Source organism: Bos indicus, chromosome 5 (assembly GCF_029378745.1).
Source record: "Bos indicus isolate NIAB-ARS_2022 breed Sahiwal x Tharparkar chromosome 5, NIAB-ARS_B.indTharparkar_mat_pri_1.0, whole genome shotgun sequence".
In the NCBI taxonomy this organism is placed as follows: Eukaryota; Metazoa; Chordata; class Mammalia; order Artiodactyla; family Bovidae; genus Bos; species Bos indicus.
The window spans coordinates 20,355,433-20,363,132 of NC_091764.1; the positions used below are offsets into that span (position 1 = coordinate 20,355,433).

At 39.1% G+C, this 7,700-nt stretch overlaps 1 non-coding gene across 1 annotated transcript; it reads left to right on the top strand.

The window, feature by feature from the left end:
* Positions 1-6,473: 6,473 nt before the first annotated feature.
* Positions 6,474-6,545, top strand: TRNAC-ACA (transfer RNA cysteine (anticodon ACA)). The gene has a single exon. It is a non-coding gene; the product is annotated as a tRNA-Cys (tRNA).
* Positions 6,546-7,700: the final 1,155 nt, after the last annotated feature.

The window sequence follows — 7,700 nt, forward strand, 5'->3', positions numbered from 1 at the left end:
AGAGCCATAAAGAGGGGAGGGCCATAAAGAAGGCTGAACTCCGAAGAACTGATACTTTCAAATTGTGTTGGAGGACTCTTAAGAGCCCCTTGGCCTGCAAGGAGATCAAACCACTCAATCCTAAAGGAAACCAACCCTGAATATTCACTGGAAGAACTGATGCTGAAGCTGAAGCTACAGTACTTTGGCCACTTGATGCAAAGAACTGACTCACTGGAAAAGACTCTGATGCTGGGAAATATTGAGGGCAGGAGGAGAAGGGGGCAACAGAGGATGAGATGATTGGATGGCATCACTGACTCAATGGACATGAGTTTGAGCAAACTCCGGGAGATAGTGAAGGACAGGAAAGCCTGGAGAGCTGCAGTTCATGGGGTCACAAAGAGCTGGATGTTACTTAGGGACTGAACAACAGCCACAAGGCAAAAGACAGAGGAAGGAGGAATTTGTCCCTTTTTTTTCTGTCTTACTTCTTGGGCTGAAACATCTCATCTCATCTTCTGCTCTCACAGCTGGATTTATACCATCAGCTCCCCTGGTCCTTAGGCCTGTGGACTTGGACTAAATTACACCATCATCTTTCTTGGACCTCCAGCTTACAGGCAGCAAATCATAGGACTTTTCAGGTTCCATAATTGTGTAAGCCAATTTCTTATAATAAATCTCTGTAGTTAGATAGATAAATGCTATAGATAAACATATAGACATATCCTATTGGACTAATACAAACAATGGACAACTATAGTGCCCATTTGGGTCTCACTGAGAATCAGTAGTACAGATAATAACTACAATTAATTAAGGCACCTAAGTAAAATTTAAATCTATGAGTTCATATTTTTAAAAAAAGGAACAGCAAGAAAATATGTTAGTAGCCTCTGGAAGATGCAAAGGAATCAACTCATTATTTTGAAAATTAGTAAACAAAGGAAAAGGGTTTCTAAAGTTTCTCTAATAGATTTGACATATAAAAATATAGAATTAAAAGGGAAATGAGTTGTCTGATCTAATCTTAAATGTGCTTTCTAAATGTGTATCTCATAAGGATGTGATTTAAAATTTTTTTCAATGGAGATATTCCTGTAACCAGCATGGAATAGTGCCTACTGCAACAAATATTAGCTCATCCCTTTTTCCTTTTTGTCAAATTATTTTTTGCTATAAAATGCAATTTAAAAATTAATTAAGATTAAATGGTATGTAAGGAAAATATCCTGAAGCAATAGCCAAAAGCTGTGTGCTCTGATTTTATTTTCATTCACTTGTGGTTGTGTGACTTTGGACAAGTCCAGTTACCACTTTTCTGAGCTTTAGTGGTCCAGTGATAACATAAAGTTAGTGGTCTTTTCTTTATTTGCCTCACAGTTTAGTTTTGAGAAATAATGTTTGTGAAAGATTGTGAACTGTAGCAGTCACTTTTTGCTTTTTGGCATTTATTATTTATTCAGGCTGGTCATAATTCTTACTGTTTCTTGTCTTTGCAAGAGAATAATACCAGAGAATGATACATTGAGAGCCTGCCATAGGACACTAATCTGTACCTTCCAAGAAATAACTCATTAAAAATTTGCTATTGATGAATTAGGGTTGTGGAATTTACCAAAAGAGGGAGAATTAAGATGAAACAATGTGAGCCACCCACTTTAATTGGCTTCATCTTGGGATACTGAAATCTAAGTAGAATAGATCAGAGCTAATCTCCATTTATCTGTCCACTTGAGTAGAAAATTATATTTTCCAGACTATTTTTTTTTACCATTTATTTTCAATTGATTGTCTCTTCCCAATGTATTATTTGCAGCAGGTAAACAACATATAAAATCAGATAAAAGGAAAAGTTTATTAAATGCTATAAATGAGAACATTCATATGGAAATATAGAAATTAATTGAATCCTGCTTGGCAATTGCACTGCTAAAGTGAGCAAAAGCATTATGACCCATCTGTCATCAACCAAAATGACTAATACCATGTTTCAGGTACTGTATATAAAGCAATTAGCATGTAATTAACTGTGTTCTCTTTCATTTAGTAGATACCCTCCTGTGTTAAAGCATCTTTATTCCTAACATTATTGTCAAAGATCCATTAGAGTTTCTGATTAAAAACTATACCCAGTTTGAAACATAGTATTTAAGCTTTCAGTTCGAGATAATTTTCTTTTCTTTGATTCTTTTATACATCAGCAATCCAAATTATGTGGCTTTAAAATTGTGTATACGAGTTCAAACACCTTTCAGAATTCATTAATAAGTTCCAAAATGAAAATGGCTTGTTTCTTAGCATAAAAGGCAAACATACTGGACAATTTTATACAGAGTCTTAACACTTAGCACAGTAAGAGCAGATTTTCTCCTAACACAAGGAAGGCACAAATCTTTAAGATCTTGAATTTAAAGATAAATAAAAGTGTTAAGTTTCCTCTTTTCCTCAGAAATACTTTCTCTTTGCCTTTCTGCCCAACAACAGTGGCAAGCTGATCCCTGGCCTTGAATCAAAATACTTAGCATGAGGCAGAGATGGATGCTGCCAGAAAGTAAGTTTAAGGATAAAATTCAGCTCAGTCACTCAGTCGTGTGTGACTCTGGGATCCCATGGACTGCAGCACGCCAGGCCTCCCTGTCTCTCACCAACTCCTGGAGCTTGCTCAAACTCACGTCCATTGAGTCGGTGGCACCATCCAATCATCTCATCCTCTGTTGTCCCCTTCTCCTCCTGCCTTGGGTCTTTCCTAGCATCAGGGTCTTTTCCAGTGAGTCAATTCTTAGCATCAGGTGGCCAAAGTATTGGAGTTTCAGCTTCAGCATAAGGATAAAGAATTTCTCAATTTGTGCTGGGAGTTATGGGTGAGTGGGGTCGCATTGTGAATAGAATCGCCTCTTTTCTCACTCATCTTCTGGATCCTCTCTCTTCTCAGGCCCTCAGTTGTTTTTTTGTTTGTTTTAGTGAATTTTTTTTTGTTGGTGGTAGTGGTGTTTGTGTCAAAAATGAGCAGATCATATTTGTTTGGGTTCATTTCTGGGCTATCTATTCTGGTCTACTGATCTGTGTGGCTGTTTTTATGCCAGTGTGTGCTGCATGCTAAGTTACTTCAGTCATGTCAAACTCTATGTGACGCTATGGACTGTAGCCAACTAGGCTGCCCTGTCCATGGGGATTCTCCACGCAAGAATACTGCAGTGGATTGCCATGCCCTCCTCTAGGGTATCTTCCCAATCTAGGGATCGAACCCACCTCTCTTATGTCTCCTGCATTGGCAGGGGAGTTCTTTACCACTAGGGCCACCTGGGAAGTCTTCTATGCCAGTACTGTACAATTTAGATTACTATAGCTTTATAATATAGTTTAAAATCTAGAAATGTAATGCCTCCAGCTCTTTGTCCAGATTGCTTTGACTATTCAAGATCTTTTATGGTACTATACAAATTTTAGGATTGATTTGTCTATTTCTGTGAAAAGTGCTATTTAAGTTTTTGTTGGAGAATTCTGTGAATCAATCTGTGATTTATTTGAGTAGTATGGACATTTAAATATTAATTTGGTTAATCAATGAAGATGAATATCTTTCCAGTTATCTTTCAGTTTCTTTCATCAATGTCTTATAGTTTTAGTGTACAGATTTTTTACCTCCTTGGTTCAATTTACTTCTAAATGTTTTATTCTTTTTGATGCTATTGCAAGTGGAATTATTTTCTTTATTTCTTTTTTGGATACTTAACTATTAATATATAGAAATGCAACTGATTTTTGTATGTTGATTTTGTATCCTGTGACTATACTGAATTTTCTTATTAGTTCTAACAGTATTTTGATGGTGGTTTTAGGGTTTTTGCTCAGACAATGAAGAATCTGCCTGCAATGTGGGAGACTCAAGTTTAATCCCCAGGTGGAGAAGATCCCCTGGAAAAGGGAATAGCTACACATTCCAGTATTCTTGGGGCTTCCCTGGTGTCTCAGACAGTAAAGAATCTGCTTGCAATGTGGGAGAAACCAGTTCAATTCCTGGGTCAGGAAGATATCCTGGAGAAGGGAATGGCTACCCACATGAGTATTCTTGCCTGGAAAATCCATGAACAGAGGAAATTGGTGAGCTACAGTCCATGGGGTTGCAAAGAGTCAGATAGTACTGAGCAACTAACACTTTCACTTTCACAAATAAGATGATGTCATCTGCAAACAGACAATTTAACTTCTTCAGATAACTTTTATTTCTTCATCATGCTAATTGCTGTGCAGAAACTCCAGTACTGTATTTGAATTGAAGTGGTGAGAGTGGGCACCCTTGTCTTGTTGCTGATATTAGAGGAAGAACTTTCAGCTCTTCACCATTGATTGCAATGTTAGTTATGGGCTTATCATACATGCCCTTTGTTATATGTGGTACATTTCTTCTATACTTAATTTGCTGAGATTTTTTGTTTGTTTGTTTAATCACAAGAGAACGTTGTATTTTGTCAAATGCTTTTTTGCATCTACTGAGGGCTTTCCAGATGGTACTAGTGGTAAAGAACTTGTCTGCCAGTGCAGAAGACTTAAGAGACTCTGGTTCAATCCCTGGGTTGGGAAGATCCCCTGGAGGAGGGCATGGCAACCCACTCCAGTATTTTTGCCTGGAGGATCCCATGGACAGAGGAGCCTGGTGGGCTACAGTCCATAGCATTGCAAAGCATCAGACGTCACAGAAGTGACTTAGTATGCACACATCCATCTGCTGAGATTATCATATGGTTTTTATTCTTTTTTAATATGGTATACCACTTTTATTGATTTGTGTAATTTGATAAATCCCATTTATCATGATGTATGATAGGGCAGAAAGTGAAGAGGAACTAAAAAGCCTCTTGATGAAAGTGAAAGTGGAGAGTGAAAAAGTTGGCTTAAAGCTCAACATTCAGAAAATGAAGATCATGGCATCTGGTCCCATCACTTCATGGGAAATAGATGGGGAAACAGTGGAAACAGTGTCAGACTTTATTTTTCTGGGCTCCAAAATCACTGCAGATGGTGACTGCAGCCATGAAATTGAAAGATGCTTACTCCTTGGAAGGAAAGTTATGACCAACCTAGATAGCATATTCAAAAGCAGAGACATTATTTTGCCAACAAAGGTTCGTCTAGTCAAGGCTAGGGTTTTTCCTGTGGTCATGTATGGATGTGAGAGTTGGACTGTGAAGAAGGCTGAGCGCCAAAGAATTGATGCTTTTGAACTGTGGTGTTGGAGAAGACGCCTGAGAGTCCCTTGGACTGCAAGGAGATCTAACCAGTCCATTCTGAAGGAGATCAGCCCTGGGATTTCTTTGGAAGGAATGATGCTAAAGCTGAAACTCCAGTACTTTGGCCACCTCGTGCGACGAGTTGACTCATTGGAAAAGACTCTGATGCTGGGAGGGATTGGGGGCAGGAGGAGAAGGGGACGACAGAGGATGAGATGGCTGGATGGCATCACTGACTCGATGGACGTGAGTCTCATTGAACTCCGGGAGTTGGTGATGGACAGGGAGGCCTGGCATGCTGCGATTCATGGGGTCTCAAGGAGTCGGACATGACTGATCTGATCTGATGATACTTTCAATGGACTGTTGAATTGAATTTTCTAGTCTTTTTTTGAAAATTTTTGCATCTATAGTCATCAGAGATATTAGCTTATACTCTTCTTGTAGTGTCTTTATCCGGCTTTGTTAGAGGATAGTTATGATCTCGTAAAATGAACTTGAAAGTGTTTCCCTCTGATTTTTGGAATAATTTGAAAGGATTGTCATTAATTCTTCTTTAAATATTTGGTCAAATTCACCTATGAAGTCATTTGTTCTTGGAATTCTTATTTTTGAGAGATTTTGACTACTTCTTCCATATCCCTGTTATTAGTCTATTCAGACTGTCTATTCATTCGTGATTCAGTTTTGGTGGTGTAGGTTTCTAAGGAATTATCCTCTTCTTCTTGGTTATCAAATGTATTGCCATATAATGATTTTTGGCGTTTCTCTATATTATTTATAAGTTTCCTCTAAAATTTTAATTTTATTTCAGTGCCCTCACATTTTGTCTTAGTCTAGCTAAAAATTGTCTATTTTGTTTATCTTAAAAAATCCTTAGTTTCATTGATCTTTTCTAGTGTTTTTCTGGTCTCTATTTCATTTTTTTCTGCCCCAATCTTCATTGTAATTTTTTTATTCTGTTAACTTTGGGCTCAGTTTTTTCATTTTTTCATGTTTTTTGAGGTTTTACACTGGGTTGTTTGCTGTCTTTATTTTTTCCTAATTTAGGTATTTATCACCAAAAACTTCTCTCTTAGAACTGCTTTAACTGAATCCTATAAGTTTTGATATGCAGTGTTTCCATTTGTTTGTCTCAAGATGCTTTTGGGTTTTCTTTTTGATTTCTTTTTTGATTCATTAGTTGTTCAGGAATGTCTTGCTTGTTTTCTAAATATTTGTAAATTTTCCACATATATTAATTTTTAAAATTTAGGGACTTCCCTAGTGGCTCAGATGGTAAAGCATCTGCCTACAATGCAGGAGACCCAGGTTCAATCCCTGGGTTGGGAAGATCTCCTGGAGAAGGAAATGGCAACCCACTCCAGTATTCTTGCCTGGAAAATTCCATGGACAGAACAGCCTGGTAGGCTATAGTCCATGGGGTCGCAAAGAGTCGGACATGACTGAGCGACTTCACTTCACTAGATCTGGTAACGATAACCCTGAATGTGAGACGGCAAAATAGACACAGATGTATAGATCTCTGCTAGTGTCTTTTGGTGGTATCACATTCACTTTTTTCTTCATGATACTTGTAGCCTTGTGTTGCTTTGCACACCTGAAGAGGTGAATACATCTTCCCATGTTTACTGACTGGTGTTAGCAAGTAGATTTCTTCTGTCAAGTTCCAGGATGATGGCACTATTTTCAGTCATGGTAGAGCTGGGTTGCAGCCAGTCGTGTAGCTGCTGCTGGGTCTGTAGTAGGATCTGTATTTGCGGGCCTTTTACCAGAGGTTTGGGCTCACATGCGTTGTGTCTGGTCCTTGGGTGAATAGGACTCCCTCTAAAACCTTGGTCAGTAGTGCTGGCACTAGAACAATGGTATGCTTTAAGGTTCACAGATGGGCTTGTTACCAGGCACAAGGATGTGTGCAGCTCTCTCTGGGTCTCTGGGTGTGCTCTTAATAAGTTGCTAGGCAGAAGTAGCCCCTGACAACAGCTGAGGACCAGAACAAAGTCACAGGGCTGCTTCAGAATCCATTGCTGAGACCAAATTCTGAAAGCCTGTCCCCTACAACATGGAGGGGTGTGCCTCCTGCCAGGTTCCTGGTTGGGCAGGACTGTCCCCAGACCATGGCTGAGCAGGATTGTTGTTGGGCCACACGATTACTTCAGGATTCACAATCAGACTAATGTCAATGAAGCTGCCTCTGGAGGCATATTAGGACATGTCTCCCTCTGGGTGCTGGGACATCAAAATCACTCCTGAAGAAGTGTGGTTGAGAGGGGCTGGGTGACAGGCTTCAAGATCTGCATCAGACTGAGGTCTGTGGATTTGCCTCCAGGAGCATGGCTGGGCTAGTCATGCATTTTTCACTTCAGGTCTTAAGGCCTCTACCCCTTGGTTCTTAAGCATTTTTCCAGCCCTGGAGGATTTTGTCTGAATGTTACCAGACATCTTTGCATCCTCAATATCTTTGGAAAAAAACAAATATTATGATTT